This window comes from Balaenoptera borealis, assembly GCF_965194805.1.
Source record: "Balaenoptera borealis genome assembly, chromosome: 3".
NCBI classification, from domain to species: Eukaryota; Metazoa; Chordata; class Mammalia; order Artiodactyla; family Balaenopteridae; genus Balaenoptera; species Balaenoptera borealis.
Window position 1 is genome coordinate 48,283,812 of NC_138866.1, and position 23,886 is coordinate 48,307,697.

Genomic DNA, 23,886 nt, shown 5'->3' on the forward strand with positions numbered 1-23,886 from the left:
GGACCACAGCCATGGACAAATTTGGGTATGAACAGTTACTTCTCTATTTAAACTCAGAGCTGTTTCCTGCCCCTGAGTCCGGGGCTAGAGGGGCAGGGACAGGAAATGGACTAGAAATGACCGACCTCTCTCACTGAGGGAAGCAACAGCAGTTTTCAAACCTCTGTGGTGCTTTGTGTGTTTGAAACTAGGATTGTGAGTCTCAGCAGACGGTCTTCCGTTCTCCTTTACTCTTCAACCCAAGCAGCTCTGCTTTTCTCTGCCTTAGAAATTGAGATTTCTTGTAAGTTTCGCTAGAAAAATTTTTAAAGGTTCCATTGGCAAAACAAAAACAAAAAAGCTTCTAAACCAACAATGAAAGACAAAACAAAATGGGTAGTAGTGTTTTAAAACCCAAACATGGAACAAAAATCTACAAGTGATAAATGCTGTTCTATGAACTTCTACAGTCACTTAACCTCTCTGAGGCTTGGTACTGTGAACTGAATGTTTGTGTCCCCCTAAAATCCAAAACAAACAAAAAACCATATATGAAGCACTAATCGCCCATGTGATGGTATTTGGAGGTGGGTCCCTTGGGAGGTAATTAGCTTTAGATGAGGTCCTGAGAATGGAGCCCCTTTTAAGAAGATAAAGAGGCCAGAGCTCTCTCTGCCTTGTGAGGATACAGGAAGAAGGTGGTCATCTATAAACCAAGAAGTGGGTTCTCACTAGATACTGGATCTTCTGGCACCTTGATCTTGGACTTGCCAGCCTCCAAAACTGTGAGAAATAAATGCTTCTTGTTTAAGCCACCCAGTTTATGGCATTTTGTTATTGGCAGTTCTAATTAAGATGCTTGGTTTTCCCATCTGTGAAATGGGAATAATAACGCTATAAAGATGAAAAAAAGATTTTTTGAAAAAAAAGTTTACCTTACTAAATTTAAGGTAGGATGGGAGCAGGCAGAGGAAGATGGAAGGCAAAGTGAACATCATTTTTTGGCTGCCCATCGTCTGAATCCCTTTCCTGTGTTTGGGGACATCACCACTGTGTGTTTGGTGGGAGGCCAATTGGGTGTTCCCACTGGGCGCTTCGATACTGGAGTGAATGGCACAGAGAAACCTGGAAAGTTTAGGGTTCCTTCTGTTCAGTGAATAGTACCAGCCACGGTGTGTAGTCCCTAGTGATGACGGTGATGACTGAGCCAAGCTGTGAGAGTTGGGCTGTGAGCTTCCTTTGTTCCCTATCTGGGTTCTGTCTGGTTCTCTGGCTTTTCGGTAGAGTCTGTGAGCTTCTCTACACCCTTCCACTTAGTTCCTTACAGCTTAGCTTGGTCAGAACCCTTTCAAGTGAGAGCTGTGACAGGCACAGACATGGCAAATCAGAGCGTGGGGATGGGGGGCAGCCTGGGGCAGTAGTAGCTTTAGAAGATCTAAGGCTCTCCACTAAAATTTGACTTAAAAGGGAATGCAAGAACTAGAATCCCTGTTTGGGTCCTATTCTTGCAGATCTTAGAAAATATTTCATCAGAGGGCAGCTTTTCTGCCCCCTGTATTTATAATTTATCATTTTTGTTACATAACCAAGTAGAGACCTGTAGAACATCTTTATTTTAAACTTCTCCCTGTGCTTAGTTTTGTGAGGATCTAATGCAACTTCATCTTTTAAAATGTTTAAGATCAAATTAGATGAGAACAGAGTCATATAGACAGTAAAAATGCCAGAGAACATAGTAAAAAAGAAAGATACTCTGCATGAAAAATAGAGCACTAGAATTCTAACCCAAACAGCCCTTGACTAGCAGGGACCAGGGGAGTTAACTTCCATTTTGCTGCAAACCTAAACTTTGCCTTTTTCTGTTGACTGCACAGAGGAGGGATAAGAATGCCACTGCAGTTCAAGTTGGTTAGAAGGACCCTCACGTTTATCTTCATGGACAGGGGCAGGTATCATTTGCACAGGGCCCCCGAGGGATTTGGGGGTGTCACTGCCCCACCATCTGTATTTCTAGAGAGGTCATCTCACTCTACTTTTAAAATTCAGTGGCAGGGGAAACCAAAAGGCTTTAAATTTTCATGTTTAGCTTATTCATGTACCTCAGGGAGCTCTCAGAAATGCCTAAAACTACTATGTGGTCTATGATATCTTTATAAAGACTATGGAAAAATAAGGTAGGCAGTAGTATCACCATATTGACCTGAGACCTCATAGTAGCGATGAGTCTCCTCAAACAGCTCTTTCTGCACTAGCCCAGCACCCCATGGCATTGAAGTTCTCTGGCCTCACAGAGAAGCCTGAAATTCTGGGCTGGTGGCCCTGCCATTGGCACCTCCAGCCTAAAGAGCCAACGTTCAAGATGAAATCAAAACAAAGAGATTCTGGTTTTGCTGCCACTTTACTCTGACGCCTTCTAATGTTGGACATTGCCTGTCATCACCAGGCACAACTTGGTTGAGTTATGAAAGCCAAAAAACAAGATCTCACTTTGTTGAAAAATCTTTACATTTTCAAACATTGGGTATACTCATAATTGGGGGATGATGAAGTCATGGCAGTAATAATAATAATAATAATAGTGTCAAGAGTCAGAGTTGATTGAGCATTTACTATGTGCCAGGTACTGCACTTTCCAAAAGTTTATAACTTTTAATCCTTACAAGAAGCAAAATAGGTATTAATAGTCCTATTTTTATAAGTGAGGAAACCGAGAGTCAGAGGTACTATATGATCCAAAGTCACACAGCTAGTAAGCCTGGATTTGAATCTCAGTCCAGCAGCCTCTCTCTTTGCTTTTTTTTTTCAACAAAAAAATTGCTTTATTTTTTATTTATTTATTTTTTAAACATCTTTATTGGCGTATAATTGCTTTACAATGGTGTGTTAGTTTTTGCTTTATAACAAAGTGAATCAGCTATACATATACATACATCCCCATATCTCCTCCCTCTTGAGTCTCCCTCCCACCCTCCCTATCCCACCCCTCTAGGTGGACACAAAGCACCGAGCTGATCTCCCTGTGCTATGCGGCTGCTTCCCACTAGCTATTGGTTTTCCACGTGGTAGTGTGTATATGTCCATGCCACTCTCTCACTTCGTCCCAGCTTCCCCTTCCCCCTCCCCGTGTCCTGAAGTCCATTCTCTAGTAGGTCTGCGTCTTTATTCCCTTCCTGCCCCTAGGTTAATTCCTTCTCAGTCCTGCTTCAGAAACAGAGAATTTACTTTTGAGCCTTTAGCTAGATGAACTCCAGAACAGTGTGATCTGCTTAATCTGAGAGATCTTTGGTAAAAGCTGGATGGGCCTAATCACAATTTTACGTTGTGAGATTGCATGAGAATGGAGAAAGGGGTCCTTGTCACCACCCCACCCCACCCCCCCCTTCTGGGAACAAACTTGAGTTGTATCTGTGTGAGGGGAAAACGTGGTTTATTGGATGGGGGACTTAGATGTGGTAAAGATGCAGGGGGCCTAGGGTGACCTTTGCTGGAGAAGCAGAGGGCGATGCCTGGGATGAATGAAACATGCTAAGGTTACAACAGCAGCCACAGAGAACGAGGTACCAGGTGGGAAGGCAGAACTCCAGCCCTCCAGGCTATTGTAGAGAAAAAAAAACCCTACAGGACTGTAATGGAGCAGAGATGAATTACGGAATAGCCACTATCAGAGCTACTGTTTATTGAGTGTTTGCCGCATGTTGAGTTCTATTCTAAGTGCTTTACCTGTATTAATTCATTTAATAACTCACATTGCTAGAAGGTAAGTACTGATCACAGTGTCATTTTAGGGATGAGGAAACTGAGTCACCAAGAAGTGAAGCAATTTGCCCAAATCACACAAGGAAAGAGTTGTAGAGCAGGATTCAAACACAGGCCATCTGTGTTTAGAGCTGACCCTATTTACCACTCTGCTGTTCAGCCTCTGGGGGAAGTGAACACACAGGAGGCTGATTGGCAGTAGAAGAAACGACCAAATAGAAGCAAAACTGAGTTCAATGTCATCTCACAGTCTTGGCAAGGACTTGCTCACATGCTAATGATGGTGGCAAGTGCTTAATGGAGAAATTGCAGACGGCCTTGGAATCTGATCATCACGTTACAGAAGATCCCACATGGACTGGGTATAATAGGTCACCCTGCTCTCACAGGGAGAGAAATCATGCTCTCACCCTGATTTCACAGATCAGTTCAGATGATCTGAACTAATCATCTCTATGCCCAAGAGACATCTCTGTCCAATTTCTCTATTTCTTTCAAAGTTATGCCAATGTGGAGGCACCTTGGCACTTTCCATCCCTTTATTAGTGATACCCAATCAAATTCCCTCAATCCTTTCTCAAAAAGTTTACCATCTCCACTGAGCCTCTTGTGCTTCACCTGAATTTTGCAATACTGCCTCACAGGTCGCCCTGCCTCTTTCTCTTCGGAGAAAACCAAATGCCTGAGTTGAACCAAATGCCTCTGAGTTGAACCAAATGCCTCTGCCCCGTGAACTTCCCAGAGTGGCCTGAAACATTGGAAATGACGTTAAATGAGGAATCCGGACAGCTGTGCTCTGTTCTAGCCCTACCACTAGGTAAGTGACACTGGGAGTGACCTCTGGATCTTTAGATTCTACACTGATACAAGGAGGAGTTGGAATGGATGCTCACCAAGGTCCCTTCCAGTGCTGTAATTATATGAATGCACGAATGAGTCAATTCTTTGCTTTTATACTTGTCTCTGGATTTTTGTTTGAACTTTTCAGCCTGGTGCTCAAGGCCCCCTATAAAAGTTTTCTCACACTATTGTGCAAGACAGTCATTCCTCCTATCAGGCTATAATCATTTCCAAATCCCAGCTTTTCTTCCTGCTGTTCTTGCTTCCCAGAAAGTCCAATCCTACCTTCTTCATAGCCTAAACCTTACACCATCACTAAGGTTCTGCTCAAGAACCGTATCTTCTTCCACTGAGGGCTTCCCTGAGGGACCTCTGGCTACAACATTTTCATTGTACATAAAATGCATGTGCACGGTCCCCCCTAAATAAAAATGTGATTTATATGTACTCTTAACAGTCACAGACTATAAAAACAGAGGCAAAAAGAAATAAGTAAAATTCTGATGGCTTGATTTATGTGTTCTATACAGAGCCTGAGCATCTTGTACCTTACTTCTTTTCCACAAATGTTAATCACAATAAAATGTGAAAACAGTGTTAACTAGAAGCTTAAAAACTAAAAATTCATGACTAACATGATGTATATTTATACATCCTTCAGGTTGAAATTTTAAATATAATCAACGCCTCTCTGCGGATGATTCAGAAAAATGATTTAAAAATGATTAAATAATGAGTTGTTCCTATTTCAAAAAAAAATGTACGTGCATGGTAGGCAGTGGCCAAAGAGCCTAGACTCTGGAGCCAGATTACCTGGATTCAGATCCTGGCTCTGCTACTTACTAGCTGCTAGTTAGTCAACATCTCTATGCCTCAGTTTCACCACGTGTAAAATGGGATCATTATAGAAGCTACTTGGCAAGATTGTTGTGAGGATTAATATACATATTAATATATAAAAAACACAAAGAGTTTCAGGCACATAGTAAACACTATATAAATGTCATCTATTATTATTTTTACAAGTAAATTTCACACACTTTAAATAAATCTTAGAATTAAATTGTTTCGTGCATGTAGATATTGTCTCCCCAAGGAAGCAGCAAGGATCGTCACTATTTTCTATTTTTTTCATGTTCTGGCAAACAATTGGTTCTTAGTTAGAACTTTGAATGAATGTATAAATTAAGTAAATGAGTGAAAAAATGCATGAGTTACCATCAGCCTTAACAGGAAGGAGAAGCAGGTATAAAGATCAGTTTTATATAATTCTGGAGGAATAAGCCCAAATACACCTGACGTCTTTCATATACCGCATGCCAGTTTACTTAGTTTCTATCTTACTGTAACTTGTTTTGCAGGAGGATCAGGAAAAACAAGAGAACAAAAATCAATCCAATACCAGCTCTATATTTATGGGTATTTTTTACTTTTAGGAAGAGTTGGCTTGTAGGAGGCATCTAATCATGACTCTCAGAATGGACAGTATATTTCTTCTACTGTTCAGGAAGAAAAACCACATTTATTCCCTGTGATGGACCAAAAAATAGGAAAACAGAAATAATGTATAAGCAGGAACTAGAAAACTACAACTCTTGAGTATGTGATATACATCTTTAACAACACATTTCTTTAAAAAAAAAATGCCTTCCTTTTACCACCGAGTGCCTAAGTTTAAAACTGAGTCTGTTTCAGATGAATAAGGGCCCCTTTGTCACTATGTCATTAGAAGAACATTGGCATAGAGATGATGCGGCAGTCCCCACCTGCCCTGGTGGATGACAGGGTAGAATTCAGAGGATTTGGTGCCTGGGTGGAGAAAGGAACTCAGAGCATGGCCACCCTACGATGCTCTTCCAAACACACACTTGAAGGCAGTCAGCGGGGACCAACATGATATACCGCAAGTTTAAACAATTTTGGTTTGGCAAATGAAGAAGTTTATGACATAAACAAATATAAGACCTTGCAGCTGTAGACCCTGGCTTCTCCTTAATGTCTTGGTTTCTTTCTGAATCTTTATAGCCAAATTGTAAGAGCTGGGGATGTGAATTTCTATGGATTTACTGGCACTATGTAATTCAATACATAATAAAATGAAAATCCTCTAAAAATGTATATGAGTGCCATTATGTTAAAAAGTTATTACAGGAAAGGGGAGAAAGTGAAAAATATGTGTGGAAAATAAGGATTAAAATTTCCTTATTTCATCAACTTATCTTTTTACTCCTTTTTATTGTGAGTTCTAAATATGGTCAAAATGAAATGTGTTTATTTTGCCTTGAACCTTCTCACTAATGGACTGAAGGGGCATTTCACAGATGCTAAGCAATAGGAATTTCCCGTAAGCAACCAAGCTCCCTTAACAAGTGCTCTGGAAGGAAAATTTCACAAAGTGTTTTTATGTTTCTCACCACCAAGTCAAACAAAATGCCAATGCCAAGTTGGACAGGAAGAGGGTTGTGACATTACAGATTACATTCTATTGAAGGTGAGATGACATATATATTGTGTTCTTCAGACCAAGCATGGCTTCAGAAGCCACTTCCTGTTTGTACGTGGATCTCACAGGGAATCCAGACCAGGGCATAGCGCTGCAGTAGTACAGGGTGGTGAGAAGGCTTGTAGCTTTTGCACAGCCTTTAGAAGAGATGTGAGGTCCAGAGCCGTAGAAGGGGTTGGTTACAATTCCTGAGTTGAAAGTACAGCAAAACTTTAAGGTAATACGTGTACTACAGTTGGGAATACAATTATTTTGAGTGCTGATCACAGGGAAGATAAGATCATTTAATGGCCCTACTCATCAAATGGGATGATCAGTGGGTCAATATCTAAACTAACCTGATAGACAAGGTCATTGATTTCATCCTGGTCTCCACTGGATTATGACATAGCTCAAAAATAAAACATTGACAGATGAATGAAGAAGATGTGGTATGTGTGTGTGTATATATATACACACACACACACACAATGGAATACTACTCAGCCATAAAAAGAATGAGATAATGCCATTTGCAGCAACATGGATGGACCTAGAGATGATCATACTAAGTGAAGTAAGTCAGACAGAGAAAGACAAATATCGTATGATATCACTTATAGGTGGAATCTAAAAAAATGATACAAATGAACTTATTTACAAAACAGAAATAGACTCACAGTCATAGAAAACTTATAAAGGGGAAAGCAGTAGGCAGGAAAATTAGGAGTTTGGGATTAACAGATACATATTACTATATATAAAATAAACAACAAGGTCCTACTATATAGCACAGGGAACTATATTCAATATCTTGTAATAACCTATAATAGAAAAGAATCTGAAAAAGAATCATTCTACTATACACCTGAAACTAACACAACATTGTAAATCAACTATACTTCAATTGAAAAAAATACAGCAAAACAATTCCCTTTCTGCTCGCCGACCCCACCCCTGCAAAAAAAAAGCCCAAACAGAAAAAACTCTAATGCCACTTTCTCCAGAATATTAGGGAGTCTGACAAGACATCAGAGAATGACACAGACTTCCACTTTGATCAGTAGTATAACATATTCACAGATACTTACTGAGCCCTAAGCTGAATGCTTGGGCTAGACAAATAAGACAGAGCTCCTGCTCTAAAGGAGCTTACAGTCTATTAAGATAAGCCTTCTCGTCTCAAATGGAACACGTATGGCCACCTGGGATTTCATATTCATAGCAGAGGATTTTTTTAAAAAAGTTTTTTGCTTGCTGTGGTTCCATAGATAATTTGTTACTTTATGTGTTTGGGGATGAAATTATTTTCACACTATGTATAGCTGTCTAGTTCAAGCCTCACACATTTAATGAAAAAATAGGAATCATTTGCAGGCTAGAATGGAGCATAAGTTTCTTTTGCTCAACTGACTTCCTGAAGCCTGGAAACACAGTAGCATGTGATGTCAAAAATTTGGCAAGTAGCTGGAGAAAATCAGATTGAGCTTTAACTTAGCATTTTATTGCCTCTTTACAAAATGAACCAAGAAGAGATGCAGACATATAAACTACTGATTTACAGCTTTCACAATATTTTCTCTGTTTCTCTACAATGTATTTGTTTTGCTTTAAGTGTTTCAAATTGTTACTTAATCCATAAGGATATGCACAATAAATGCTTCCAAAACATGAGAATTCCTCTAGCTGGGGAAAAAAAAAAGAGAGAATGATTATAAAACTTCCTGGAGAGAATTTGCTTTATTTGTTTAATTCCCCCTCTAAACTGGGAGCAGCCTGACGGTGAGGATGCCATACTCATCTTTGTCACTCTGCATCTACTTGAGGACCTAGGGTATGGTAGGTGCTCCAGAAATGTTTGTTGAATGAATGGATGAATGATGGATGGGTGCATGTCTAGGTCTTGAAGAAGAGGGTAGTAAGTAAAGATGGGGGAGAGGTTGAGGAGGAAGGAGAAACATTTATGCAGCCTGGGCAGTACGGAAGGATGTGTGTGGGACACAGCGTCAGGTTAAGTGGTACATTGATATAGCAGTTGAATGGGAAGGTGTGGTGGCAGAGAGACTCTGCAGCCACTGTGGGATAGACATCTGCTTTTCATGGTCCTGTGACAGTCGGTTTACCATTTCCACATTTTCTTTTATTTCGTTTTTTTTTTTTTTTTTTTTAAACTTTGGGTTTATTTATTTATTTATTTTTATGGCTGTGTTGGGTCTTCGTTTCTGTGCGAGGGCTTTCTCTAGTTGCGGCAAGTGGGGGCCACCCCTCATCGCGGTGCGCGGGCCTCTCACCATCGCGGCCTCTCTCGCTGCGGAGCACAGGCTCCAGACGCGCAGGCTCAGTAATTGTGGCTCACGGGCCCAGCTGCTCCGCGGCATATGGGATCTTCCCAGACCAGGGCTCGAACCCGTATCCCCTGCATTGGCAGGCAGACTCCCAACCACTGCGCCACCAGGGAAGCCCTTTTATTTCGTTTTTTAAGTCCACACTAGCTCAAGCCCCATAATAGGCTTCCATTTGGCCCCTATATTAATTTATGGGCATTGGGGCCCACCATGTAAGGCTGATCAGTGTGTGCACTGAACAATTGCAGGGAACACCTTCCGCATGCAGGACAATGTGTGGTAGCCCTGTGCTCCACAGTTCTCCCTATATGTATAATGGAATGCATTTACAAATTTATAAACATGCTGAGAAGTGCAGCCTGTTGAGAGATACTTTTTTTAACTATCCTTTCTCTTTACTCATTACATATTCTGTAAGATCTAACGAGCCTTCCGTTTTCCCCAGTTGTGAGAGTTATACTGTAAAAACAAATTGTGGTTGTGTGTATGTGTGTGTTGCTTCCACATTCTAACTCTCAGTGATCATGGGGCACCTGCTTTGAACGATTCCATACTGAATGGAGTTCCGATGTTGGAATGTTTGGGTTCAAATCCTGGCTCTGTCACTTACTGTGTGATCCTGTGCAGGCTACTTAGCTTCTCTGTACCTCAGCTTCTTTACCTATGAAATAGGAGTAATAAGAGCTCCCAACTTATTGGGTTGATGTGAGAAATAGTGGATCAAACCTATGTAAAGAACACAGTGATTGGAACACAGGGAGTGCACATAGGTGATAGCAATTAGGCTGTTAACATTATTATTGCTAGTATTAGACTATCAGGTTTGGTCTGCTGGGCAGAACTCCTGAGCCCCTACAGCTGGGACTGCCCATCTAGGGCCTGTCCCTTTCCAACGGGCAGGCAGATGTATCCACATTCTTCCCAGGCTATTCATTCCATGAGACTTAGCCAGACCATTCCCAGCTGTGGGTCATTATATCACAAACATACACACATACTATAAGCACACACATCCCGGACTTCCCTGGTGGCGCAGTGGTTAAGAATCCGCCTGCCAATGCAGGAGACACAGTTCGACCCCTGGTCCGGGAAGATCCCACATGCCACGGAGCAACTAAGCCCCTGTGCCGCAACTACTGAACCTGTGTTCTAGAGCCCGTGAGCCACAACTACTGAAGCCCGAGTGCCTAGAGCCTATGCTCCGCAGCAAGAGAAGCCACCGCAATGAGAAGGCTGCGCACCGCAACAAAGAGTAGCCCCCTCTCACCGCAACTAGAGAAAGCCCGTGCGCACCAACAAAGACCCAACACAGCCAAAAATAAATAAATAAATAATACAGAACTCAAATTAACTATACATTAAAAAAATAATAATAATAAGCACACACATCCCCTTTACTCCAGGAGCTGCCAACAACTGTGCCAAAACATCAAGATGTTGTTAGGAGGACTTCCCTGGTGACGCAGTGGTTAAGAATCCACCTGCCAGTGCAGCGGACACGGGTTCGATCCCTGGTCCGGGATGATCCCACATGCCGCGGAGCAACTAAGCCCGTGCGCCACAACTACTGAGCCCGGGTGCCACAACTACTGAAGCCCACGCACCTAGAGCCCGTACTCTGCAACAAGAGAAGCCACCACAATGAGAAGCCCGTGCACCGCAAGGAAGAGTACCCTAGTAGCTCGCCGCAACTAGAGAAAGCCTGTGCGCGGCAATGAAAACCCAACACAGCCAAAAATAAAAAATAAAATTAAAAAAAAAAAAAGATATTGTTAGGGTTCCCTTCCCTGTATCTTTTTTCCAGTCGAGTCCATTGAAACGTAATCATTGGATTTAAGAGGGAAATGGGATCTGTGAGACCAAGGAACAGTTCGTGGGTAATAGAACTCTGACAGGTAACAATGGGTTTTGGCAAAGGGAGGCGACCAGAAAAGAGACAGAAGACAAGTTTTGCTGTCGTTTTTGATGGTGGTGAGTGTGTGCATGTGTCAGATTGTGAATGGGGTGGGGAATACATTAGACTGAGAGAGTGACGTGGAAATCAGTGACCAAGCTGGTGGTGCAGTCTAGGGACAGGTAGACAGTTAGAGAAGGAAAACCCACTAACAAGTTGAAGACCAGAGTCCCACAGTGAGTAAGGACCAGGGGATTAGAACATTTCTTCTCTCATTTAATCATTTACTCATTCATTGACAAACTGCTGTTGAGCATTGACTATGTGCTTGGATGTCAGATGCAGGAATCAGTAGAGAACAAGGGTCTCTACCGTCAGGGAGCTTATGGTCTAAAGTAGACAAAAAACACATTTCTAGTGAGAAGTCATGCCCCAAAGTGCAAAGCATTATGGAGATTAGGGGGTGGTGTGTGGCATGATGAAGATTTTTTTTTTTGCAGAAAATTTGGCTTAGTAGGATCAGTATGGTTGGGATACGTCATGGGAGTGGAGGGAGTTGAGGGTGGAGAGGTAATCAGGAGCAACATCATGAAGAACTTCTTGGAACCAAAGGTTAAGGAATGTGTTCTTGATTTTGAGGGCACTCTGCAGTGTAAGGCTTAAGCATCAGATCTCAAGGATTGGAACCCAGGGAGGGAAGCTGGGTGGTCATTTTTTTAAAATGATATAAATATATGAAGAAAACTCAACTGAGAATATTTACTGGAAGGTCCCTCCTCCCTTACGTTGGCATGAGAGGTGAAGGACTGTCCCTGCGTATAGTGGGGCATTTTCCAAAGAGAAACGAACATCTTCAAGACTTCCTGGCACCCCTCCCACTTCAGAGTGAACCCTGTGGTAGCCTACGTATTTGTTGTGGGTGAGTTTTCATAAAGCAGTAAAGAAGAAAAGGAAACCTATCATTTATTAGCTTCCTGTAGCCACATTCAAATTCCTAAGCCTGGTATTCAAGGTCATCCAACCACTTCCACCTAAACTCATACTACTCCCCTATATGGATCCTCCTTTCCAGCAGAACGGGTCTCAGAGCAAGTCATGCACTTTCCTGCTTTATTGCCTCTGATCCTGTCCTTCTTTAAAGGCTTAACCTCTCTTTGACTCAAGTTTCCTCACCCAAAGACTGGGGACAATCATACCTCATTTAGGATGTTATATAGATCATGTGTCTGTAAGCACCTAGCACAGAGCCTGGCATGAAAACATCATTCAACAAATGTGAGCAATTGCCAAACTCAAGTTCTAGATTCTTGTTAGCATGTCACAAATGTTCTCACGGCTGGGCATGAGATGAGTGGTGAGAAGTGAAGCAAATTGTAAAGGGTACTCCTTGCTTAGAGGCAATGAACATACAAAGAAACAATGAAAATTACAAAGCAAAAATGAAAACAAACAAAAACAAACTCATGCCAGGGACCTCATTTGGCTTAAACCCACCATTTTGAAATCCCTTTGACTTTTGCCTCCTTATGTTAAGTTATTAATATCCCTTCTTATGTAATTCTCTTTCACCCACCCTTTGTGCATTTATTTTTCATTTCATATTCTTTATGGTGCTATTGATATTTCAGTGTAAACTTTTTGATTCTCAGGATTATCACAAGAATTAAGTCAAGCTACATATATATAAAGTGTCTAGGGCATGGCATTTAAATTTTAGCTTTATTCTTATTACTAATAATAATGATGATCATGAATGATAATGAATCTTGTCAATTAAGAGACTAAGTCTCGGGCTTCCCTGGTGGCGCAGTGGTTGAGAATCTGCCTGCCAATGCAGGGGACACGGGTTCGGGCCCTGGTCTGGGAGGATCCCACATGCCGCGGAGCGACTGGGCCCGTGAGCCACAACTACTGAGCCTGCGCGTCTGGAGCCTGTGCTCCGCAGCAAGAGAGGCCGCGATGATGAGAGGCCCGCGCACCGCGATGAAGAGTGGCCCCCGCTTGCCGCAACTGGAGAGGGCCCTCACACGGAGGCGGAGACCCAACACAGCCATAAATAAATAAGTAAATAAATAAATAAACCCAAAGTTAAAAAAAAAAACACACATTAAAAAAGAGACTAAGTCTCTAAGAGCTCCAGGAATCTCTTTCTTGCTTGTTCACTAAGTAAAGAGCAATAATAACAACAATAATGGCTATTACTCTTTGAGTGATTAATAATATGACAGAATTTCCTCGGAGCACTCCCCGTGCCTTACCTCATTTCTGCTCATGATAACCCTTGAGGTAGGCTCTATTAGTATCATACCTATTGTAGAGGTGAGGAAACTGAGGCATCAAAAGGTAAGTCCATAAGTCAAGTTATGTAGCTGGGAAGTGGCAGAGTCAGGATCTAAACCAGTCAGGGTGGACCCACAGCTCCTGTACTGAACTACTGCATCGTACTCATTTCAACCAACTTCCACTCATCCTTGAAGCACCAACTCACGTTACCTCTTCTGCAACTTTCCATACAGTTAGTTGAGTTGCTCCCTCTTCTACACCCCAACAGCACTTTGAATATACCTCCCCTATAGCAAAGATCACATTGAACATTATTTTTTTTACATGTGTGTTTATCTGTACGTGAGTTTCTTAAGGAAGAATCTGTAAATTACTCACCGTTATACACTTAGCATAGGGCTTGGCACATATTTGATAGGCAAAAATACGTGTTGAAATTTAATCAAACTAGTAGGACCTCAGTTAAATTTGATGTTCATGATGATGGTGCCTACGAGACGGAATATGGATGAGTGGAAATTTCAAATGATAAGAACCACGGTGCTAGGCTCTTGGCTGTTTCTACTACGGGTTTTGTCATACTTGTGGTTGTTCTTTTCTGGGTTGGAGGAGTCAAAATGACTCCTAAGATGTCTCATTTAATCAGAGGCCCCAAATCTTTTTAGCTATATGTCTTTCCACCCCATCCCTTCTGAGAAGTATCAGTTCATGGCAGATGCGACTGCCTTGTGAAAGCCAAAGAAGAAACAAAGGATGTGCTGAAACCTATGCCACTTAGTGACAATGGTTACTGTTTCACCAGGGGTTACACCAAGCAGCTGAAAGAATGACTGGAGGAGGCTCAGCTCCACCACAACGTGAGCCAAGGATCCACATTTTATTGTAAGAATGCCTTCTGTGGTGCTTTAAAATTTATAATCCTCCCCCTTCCATTATTTCATTTGATTCTTACAACAGCTCAAAGGAGTAGTCAGGAGAAGCTCAGGGAAAGGAAGGGATTTGCCTAACATGGCCAGTGAAAGATGGAATCAGGACCAGGACCTGTTTTCCATACGACATTTCCATATGACAACATACCAGACACGATGGTCAGAGTAACTAATTTGCTCTGGGGCAGTTCCTGTCTGCAGTGCGCCCAGATCAGGACTATGAAGACAGAGGAGGTTTTTCCAGATGAGGGAAAAAGGAAACCCTGAGGACTGGGCCAAGGGACAACATGCTGAGCGTCAAAGAAAAGATGGAGGACACGAGTTCAGGGCTGGAAGGACATACTGGGTGATGCTCACTTACGGAGACCAGAAAAGCTCTGTCATAAAAGGAGGCCATATGTTGAATTTTATAGGATAAAAACATTTTGAAAGCATTCTACTTCAAAAAAAGAGGTGAGATAGGCATGTGTGAGGCTAGAAGACAGAGGAATTTTCAGTCGGCGTGAATTGCCTTGGCAAACTACGTTAATGTTCATATTGTGCTTTTAAAGACCTTTTCTTTCTCTGTGTTGTCATGATGTCGCTAAGAGGTACATTCAACACCTCGTGCCTGTGTTCCCCATCCCAGTTCCTGTTCCCACCTATACTGGGTTTGCTGTCCGCACTACAGGAAGAAGGAGAAATCCTGAAGCAGGAAATGATTAGAATGCCGTCATCAATGTTGGCACATAAGCTTGCTTTGTGCTTCCTTATGCCTTGTCCCTCTGGTTCCTGCACACCCTGAGGGCCCTGGTCTCGGATACTCTTCCTATGGACCATTCTCCTCAGTCTTGGATGCCAGGCTTGCTCAGACCCTTGGCTTGTTCTCACTCCCCTTGGTCTCCAGTCTGTGGGCCGCTCTTCTCCTCACTGCTGACCACAGGGCTCAAGCTGGACTTGCTCTGGCTCATGGCCACACCCACTTGCTGCCAGCTGCCTGGTGCTGACAGGTGTCTCCGATGGACATCTACTTTCTTATAGAATGTGAGACCAGACCAGAAACTGCCTGAAATAAGGTGATATTGCTCCATTTGGGAATACCTACTCATTGGTCCATGTTCATAAAGATGCAGCTCATGTCCATGAGCTTTTGCTGGGTGTGACACAGAGAGAGAGAGAGACAGAGAGAGAGGGAGTGTTAGTTCCTGGCATCTGCAAATGAAAAATGAGGCAGAGACATAGCGGAAGGCACTGCAGTTTGGGCAGCTGAATCCCATTAAAAAATCATGGGAAAGCTCTGCATTCCTGCCATTGTGGTGAAGAAGGAAAGCAAATCTCTGAGGGTTTCACAAAGAAAATATTTTATGACCAAAAGTTCTGTAAAATCTCTAAGTTCTGTAAATCTGGTGAACAAGGAAACAGTTTGGTAGGCATACCGCAAGTCCATGGAGGACACTTTCCTATAGCCCTCACCTCTGGAGGCCCCAGAAGGGAAATCCCACTGCCCTCCACAGCGGAGCACCTTGGGAGAAAGTGAAAGCCACGTGCCTCCACCACCACCCCGAGCTGATGCAAAAACTCCTGATGCCCTAGGAGTGCAGACAAGGTCACCTTTATAGTCACAGCCTGTCTTTTAAAAAATCATCTCGTTAGATAAGGTAGAATCACTAATCCACCTTAATTCTTTTCCTCCAAATTTTTACTTTAGACTGTCTCTGGATCCTAAAATTAAAATGTAAGCTGTATTTTAAAATGTAAATAATAAATTGAATCTTAAAATTAAAATTTCAGCCATTCTCAGCAATAAAGTAGAACTAATAAGCCTGTTCCTGGTAGCCATTCAGGGTGACCAATGGGGTATCACCTCTCCAGGCATAAAAGAGTTATTTTTATACGCTCTGGACCATGATGAAAAAAATCCAAATCGGCCTTACATAAAAGCAACAGGTTTACATTTTATTTTAGTAATAAAAAATGCATATAAATCTAAAAAGAGAGATTTTTAGATCTCTTTTTCTGGGGTATTTTTAAAGGCTCTGTGAATATTTATATTCTATTTTCGCATATACTCTGTTCTATGCTTGGAATGCTTCGGGCAATAAACTCCAGGGCATGTCCAGAAGAGGGAACTAGATAGGACCTGTGGTGAGGGAGGACTTATGGCACCTTTCAGTCTGAAAAAATGAAGGCTGAAAGCAGAAAGGACTGATGTTTACAAAACCATAAAGGATAAGGCAGGGTGAGCACAGCACGGACCTTCCCCAAAGATTAGTAAAGGTAGCTTTTGCATAAGTGAAAAAAATCATGAAGTCACACAGTGGCTAGTAATTCTATGGAAACTGTTATCCAAAGAGATGTTCCGATTAGAAAAAAAAAAAAAAAAAAAGTTTGAAGAGGATATGAAGTTAACAATAGCTAAATATTGTGGGATTCTGGGAATGCCTCATAGAAAGCAACCTTATCTCCCCTCTCCCTCCCTCCCCCCCCCCAACAACTGTCCCTAGTTGTCATTTTAGGGTCAGGCTACTTGGCTAGAGAAACAGCCAGGCCTGTGGTCTGATGCACAAATGGTTTCCCTTTGCTTCTTTTATGAGGATGATGGTCTTGGCAAGTGGTCATCTGCCCTCCACCTTGCCTCCTATAAAGTAAGGTGTCCACACTCCTGAATTTAATAACTTGGGTATAAAAAACCAGGAGACATGGGGACTGCCTTTATTACCGTAACTTGAATACAAAGACCAGCGCAAGGCTAGCTCAGCAGCACCATCCTGGGAATTCAGTACGACACCAGAATTTCATTATCACAGCTTGTGATGCCAAATGTACAATTCCGTTCTATGGCCTCCCTGAGATCTGCCTCCTCACAACATTTCCTTTTTTGAAAAGTACGTGGGGAGAGGAGCAAATTGATGAGGGAGGTGAGTATTCCTGGAATATACACCTCAAGATATTTCCTCTGTCCCTTTTCACCATTCCTCCCTCCCTCCTTCTCCCTTGCCTTGTACAGGCAGAAGGGGTGATAAAAGACATGGCAGGGCATCGGCAGGAAATAATTCGGAGAGGTGGTCCCCTCAGAATTCCAACACAAGACCACCTCATTGGCCTGGAACACCTGCTTTCCTTCTAGTGAGTGACTAGTTATGGCCCCAGCAAGGGCACATGAGACCATCATCTGAGAACATAGTGGGGTTTAACCTATACCCCCTTGCTGTACTCCCTGGTCTGCCTCGGCTAGAAGCCTCTCCATAGAACTAATCTTCCTCAGAAACCAAAGAGGGAAACAACCTCATTTGTAAATCTCAGCTGTGTCCATAATAAAAGTAAGGGCCAGCATCTAGGTAGATCCCCTTTTCTTAGGTATGTATTTGTATGGGGGAGGGAGGGGGTGGCTATGGAAGAATCATATAAAATAACTGAAGAATATGAAGAAAACGAGTCCCCTTTCTCTCTCTCCAAAAATTTACTATTAAATTTCAAATGTGTCTGTAAGCCTTTGACTCTTCAAGTGTGTGTTGAAATGGAACAAAAGGATTCATTTGAGGAGACAGCATTAAGCTTTAGCTGATGGCAAGTAAAAACTCTTCGAAATGGAGGCGTTCCCTTTAAGGACTTTGTGTTCTGAATTCAACTACATTCTCTTCTCAGTCACCTTAGGCATTTGTTTTTAATAAGTCTTTACAAAGTCAACAATTCAACAAAGGACCTCAAAACTGTGTTTCTGACCAGCAAAATAAGTACAGATTCCAGATGTTTCTCATTTCTCCATGTCACTAATTCAAACTCAGAAATCTCTTGTTTATTGGATGTTCACATAATACTAATGTTTTACATACCTCTCTTCCAAGAATCTCCTCTCCTATCTCTGCATCCCTTCTCTCGCCAAAGCCATCTAAGGGGTAATTTGTCATAGGTGGAAATGGGTCTTTCTAGCATATTCTAAGAAATATTTAAACTTATGCCAAAATGACATTTCATAATTATATAAAACTTTTATCTATCAATATTAGCATTTAATAAAAGGTTAGGGTAATTCCCTTCTCCTGAAATCTATAAAAATTGGATGCATCCTTTGCTTTGTATGTTAAACAGAGGTTAGGGAGGTAAATCACCTTTCAAGGTCCTCTTCAGGTCCTTTGATTTTCTGATGCATATACATGGGTCATCCAGCTGGACTTTTGGATTTTGCTCCAAAGGGCTGGTGGGTATTAGAAGAACCAATAGCAGGCACTATTCTGTGCTCTCCTAGTCCTACAGGTGGGGTATGGATGATGGATTTCTACACTTAATCGTGTTCCTAATTCTCCCTGGCCCCATGCTAGAGTCCCAGCACTGGCCAAGGAACTAGGAGAACAGAAAACAGGGAGCTGAAAACAACAGCAACAAATCTCCACGGAAAATACAATGTAGTTGTGGTAGAGTCATGCAAGGGAGAGACAGTTGATCTCTTCCCTATGCGCTTGTTTTTAATGGGATGAGGTCTGATGTGACATTTTTGAACTTACAATTCTATTAATAAAATTATCTTTAATCATGGCTGAGATTTATTGTCAGGCACTGTGTGCTAAGTGCTTCTGAATTATCTTCATTATTTCTTACAACAATACTAACAAGTAATTGGATTATTATCTCCACTTTACAAATAAGGAAACTGAGTCTTAGAGACTCTGCTGCCTACTTGCTGAAGAAATTACACGCTATAGTGAAGAAACCATGTGTATCTTTGCAAATGAAGGGTATCTTAAGCAAAGACATTATGGGGGCAGCATTTAGCAATGATTTCAGAATGACAGCATCCTCCTTCACATTCTTTTTAGATTTAGCAGATAATTCATAAGTATGCCCAGGGTTACACCAAATTATAGTAAGGTTGGACATGAAATAGCTGCTGGGCAGCTATCTAGACTGGCTACTGGAATTAGAGATAATGGATAATGTATAGACCTCAAACATATTCTTAACACTGCACGAGAACATGAGCTCCTTCTGGACAACACAATCCTTTGCAAATGACTCCAGCGATAACAATTCAACACCTTCAGCCCACATAAAAATATTAACTTTCCTTGTAAAGAGAATGTCCTATGGATACCAGGTATAAAAGGCAACCACCTTAGAAAATGAGCACCCTTTTATAACTCTGTCTTCTGTGACTTACAGAAGCTTTCCTTCTCAAAGCTAAACAAGGATTTAAATCAGTTAATTAGTTGATAACTTCTACTGAATACTTAGTTTGATGGAGTCCCATACTAGCATTTAAGTTGTCATAAAGACAGTGTGTTTGTAATGAAAGTATGATTTTGCAGAGCCAACTTTGGCTTGCTAAATGAGGAATGGATAAACCTGCAGGAAGGAGGAAAAGGCAATGGAGAAAAGAAAGGAAGAAGAGATATCAAATCCATCAAATTCCATCAATCCAGAGGAGACATTTTCTGTACCTTTGGTCCAGGACACCTATCTCAGACAGTGGTTCTCAAACTTGTAGGTGCATCAGAATCACCTAGAAGGTTTGTTAAAGCATAAGAGAGGGCCTGAGAGTCTGCACTTCTAACAAGTTCCCCAGGTGATGCTGATGTTGTTGGTCTGGAGACCCCACTTTCAGAACCACTGCTCCAAAATGATTGGGAATCCTGATGGATCTTTCCCACTTTGTATTCTAGATATTTGTCCAAAGCTGACACCATCTTTGGATTTCCTAAACTTGGGTTCTTTTGAAACAAGGTTTACAGGTTCACACTTAGTACTTCTTACCTGGTGAAATTTGGTAAATTTCCAACCAGAAGAAGCTTCATGAGAAAAGAAATGGATGGAAAGACTGTTGAGAGAAAGATAAGAGGCAATCAAGAGAGGAAATGTAAATTACTCTATCATTATAATTCATATTCACTTTGGACAGAGTAAACACCATTACCCCAAGGATATATGACTTGTATTTTCTACCTCACTTTTTATGAGCAACTCAAATTTGCAGATGAAGAAGATGCAACTGGATTGACATAGTGACTAGTACAAAAGGAAATGTCGTGATTTAGCAATAAATTTTACTGAACAGAAGGTGACAATATCAGAGTTACAACTAAACATTCTGAACAACGTTAATTAATGTTTATTTTGACCCAAGTATTGTTTGTCTAAATGAAGGCACTCATTTTAGTAACCAAAGCATTACATTTTTTTTTTGCACTCCGAAGTCTGCTTCCTAATGTAATAATGTGATCTATTTATTCGATGATTTATTTCTTTTTTTAGATTACCAAATAATAGGGAAAAATAATAAGAACTGTAAAGAAGTGTCTGAGAGGCACAAGTGTGTGGTGTTTGTGAGCATAAGGAGTATGGAGACAGGGCTTTTCCAGTAAAAGCACTTTTATCAGTACTTATCAGTATTTACAAGTAAGCGAGCGAATATAATGTTTTTCTTTGGCCAGGGAGTCAGTTCCCATCAGAGCTGGTCTCTTCACCTCCGCCTTTGCATTGCCCATCATAACAAGCTCAGGGGACTTAGGGATCCAAAGCGGATCGATACTTCTTCCAGCTGCTTCCCTTTCAAGCAGTGTTGGCCAATTCAAACCAAATGCTAGGCCCATTCCCAGACACATTTACGGGCCTCCTGGCGCACATGGCCAGAGGTTGTGGCTTTGTAGCCTGCTCTTGGTAATGCAGAGATAACTTTAATGTCCAGGACACTTCAAAAAGTCACTTGAGGTGTATGTTATTTCTCAGCCACGCCAACCTCACTTCCATGTGGGTACAAAGGTAGTTGCCAGTCATTTCTAGAGCTTCAATGCTAGCTCCACTTCTTCCCCCGCCACACCCATTTCTGGATTAAGGCCGATTATAGATCGTGCCTCTGCTCCTCCAAATCGCTCTAAAACGGCCCAGAGAGTTCTGACTTGTGAATGCAAAACGTTAAGTCTGACCTTCTTTAACTGAGCCTACCATTCTCTGAATGCCTAAATTGAGAGAAAGTTTCTTACAGATAAGATTTGGCTCAGAAAATTTCACACTCAAAGTCATACTTGTAAAGGACCATGTCACCTCCATGGAACTAAACACATCCTACAATATTTTCATTCTAGAAGAGACATGATGAACTCATAGCTATTTTGCCAAGTGCTTTCTTCTTAAAAATTTAGGGCAAGCCACTGCTTCTCAGCTCGGCAGGGCAAGGTGCCCACGGACTTGAACTTGTTAGCCTGCCTAGGCTAGAAATTCAGGAACTTCAAGACACTAAGCTCGTTTCTAGTATAACTATGTACTTGCGTGCCAACAAAAACTATTCTCTTTTTCCCTTATTGAAAAAAGTATCAACTACAAACATTTATTGAGCTTTGAGGTTGTCATAAAAGAAGTATTAGATATGATTCTTGCCCTGGAAGTGTTTACAATGAAGTCTAAATGCAAGAATGAAGTCTGCACGTGTGAAATCAGAAAGGATGAAAGAATGCACAGAGTTAAGCATGAACTGTGCAGTGCAGACAGTACAGATGTATGATGTCAGAGAGTTGGGGAAAGCTTTAGGAAAGAAGTGAATAAGGTAAAGATTAAAGGATGCATATGATATCTATAAAAAGATGGGTGGTCTTTCTCTGTGTTTTATTTATAAAATAAATGTACAAGTTTACACAATTTAATACCACTCACTAAATATCACTGTAGGAGTCTGGAAGTCTCAAACTGGTAACCAATGGGCCAAAGGATTTTTTTGTTCTACCAACATTTGCAGTGTTTTAATACAAATTTGAACTAGCTGCCAACATTAACAAGTTGGAAGTTTTTACATTAAAATGTGTAATTTCTATTTCCCCTTAAAAAAATTGGAGAGTCTACCAAAACCCAGCCTACATTTCTACATGGTAACAGTGAACTAGAGCTGAGTAAAACCCACCCCCATTACATGGGGCACTAGCTGTCCAGTCTCCACTGCCCGTACCAATCCCGATCCCTATTGCTTCTCCCACTGAACCTGCTTTGCTCATGTGTATCACCTACTTGGCCCCTGTGGGCATCTGAGCTTGTGAACCCTGCTGCACATCGACAGGGCCTCCTGCGTGGTGGGCGGGGGAGGCTGTGACAGATGCTCCACTCCAACTAATTCCATCAAAACAGCAAGTGATCCTGCCCTCTCAGCCTTGCAAGGGAAAGCAACTTACACACAGAAGGGTACCTTATAAAATATTATGCTCAGTCTACAGAGGAAAATATCGTGGACAACACATGCAAAGAGTTGAGCTTTGCTTCTGCAAGTGCATTGGTAATCACCACTCAGAATGCACATTCTACAGTGGGGCGGCCAGGCTGTGTTTGCACAGGAGGGAAGGGTACTCCATTAACTCTTTCAGTTCACTTAGTGTAGGGAGACCCACGCGAAGCCAATTTTAGGTATGAAAATTTAATATAGCAGAGAAATTGGATTGTTCTATCTTTCAGAAAATTAACCTATTTTATTTAAAAAGAGCTGTTCTTATATATTTGAAATCTAGTCAAATCTGCCTGTAAAGTAGCCCTGTACGTCCTATAAAATGAGGCACACCTCTATGAATATTTATCGTGAGCAATCAATTCCTTATTGTATGACTGAGAAAATGCATGGATCGTCCAAATGCCCAGCATGTTAGATCTGGAATGAGTTTCATGCTAGTATTGGAATAGTCATTCATTTGTTCATTCGGCCATCCCAAACGTATTTATTTAGCCCAATGGGCTTTGCCTAGGCCCTTCTATTCATCAGCTTTGTGAACTCGGGCAGATTCATCAACCTCTGCTGGTTTTGGTTCTTCAAATGAGGAAATCATACTAAATCATCTCTAAGTTCCCTAAAGATGAAACAGGCCAAGTTTTCACATGAGGTGCCTGGAATAAAGGGAGACCAATTTGTTCTGACTTTGGGATTGACCGGCAGCACTTTGACTTCGGACATTTCTGTCCAGCCTGGTCAGTGTGCAGGCCGGGGCCAGGCTGATATCCAGCTTGCAGCCACCAGGAAGACTACTCTGGTTTTCCACATCCAGTTTCCCTTCTGTTTGGTCCTATTGTCCACTGGTAGATTCCCAGGGCTTTCTGGTCGTTAAATACTTTATCATCTCTGTTCATAATCCCCTAAGAAGTCTTCATTCTCTTTTTAGTTCTAATCTCTTCTTGCTGGCTTAGAGGATGAGATTTCACCATCTTTGTTTGCAGACATTGGAAGAGAAGAGGGGCCAATTTGTAACACCCCTTAAAATGGAAAAGTTGTAGAAAACATTGCACGAAGTATTTGAGTTGCTCACTGTTGTAAGAAAAAGGAAAGGAAATTCTGCATTCTGTACTTTTTTTTCTTTTCAAAGTTTACCTTGTCTTAGAGCACAGAGGGAGATTCTATTGTAAAATTGTGTTGGGGGAAGAGAGCATGAAAGGGGAGGT

The 23,886-nt window shown here is 41.6% G+C and overlaps 1 protein-coding gene and 1 long non-coding RNA gene across 7 annotated transcripts in view; one reads left to right on the top strand and one right to left on the bottom strand.

Moving 5' to 3' along the window:
* The window catches only part of LOC309625419, a 606,027-nt gene that overhangs the window by 325,578 nt on the left and 256,563 nt on the right, over window positions 1-23,886 (top strand). The gene's annotated exons all lie outside the window — the stretch shown is intronic.
* The window catches only part of FRMD6 (FERM domain containing 6), a 260,583-nt gene that overhangs the window by 145,203 nt on the left and 91,494 nt on the right, over window positions 1-23,886 (bottom strand). For 3 of the 6 annotated variants that reach the window (XM_082384834.1, XM_082384831.1, XM_082384830.1), the window contains exon 2: window positions 20,236-20,299. The exons of the other annotated variants lie outside the window; for them this stretch is intronic. The gene's annotated coding sequence lies outside the window, so the exon portion shown is untranslated. The remainder of the gene's footprint in view (window positions 1-20,235; window positions 20,300-23,886) is intronic. 6 annotated transcript variants of the gene reach the window in all.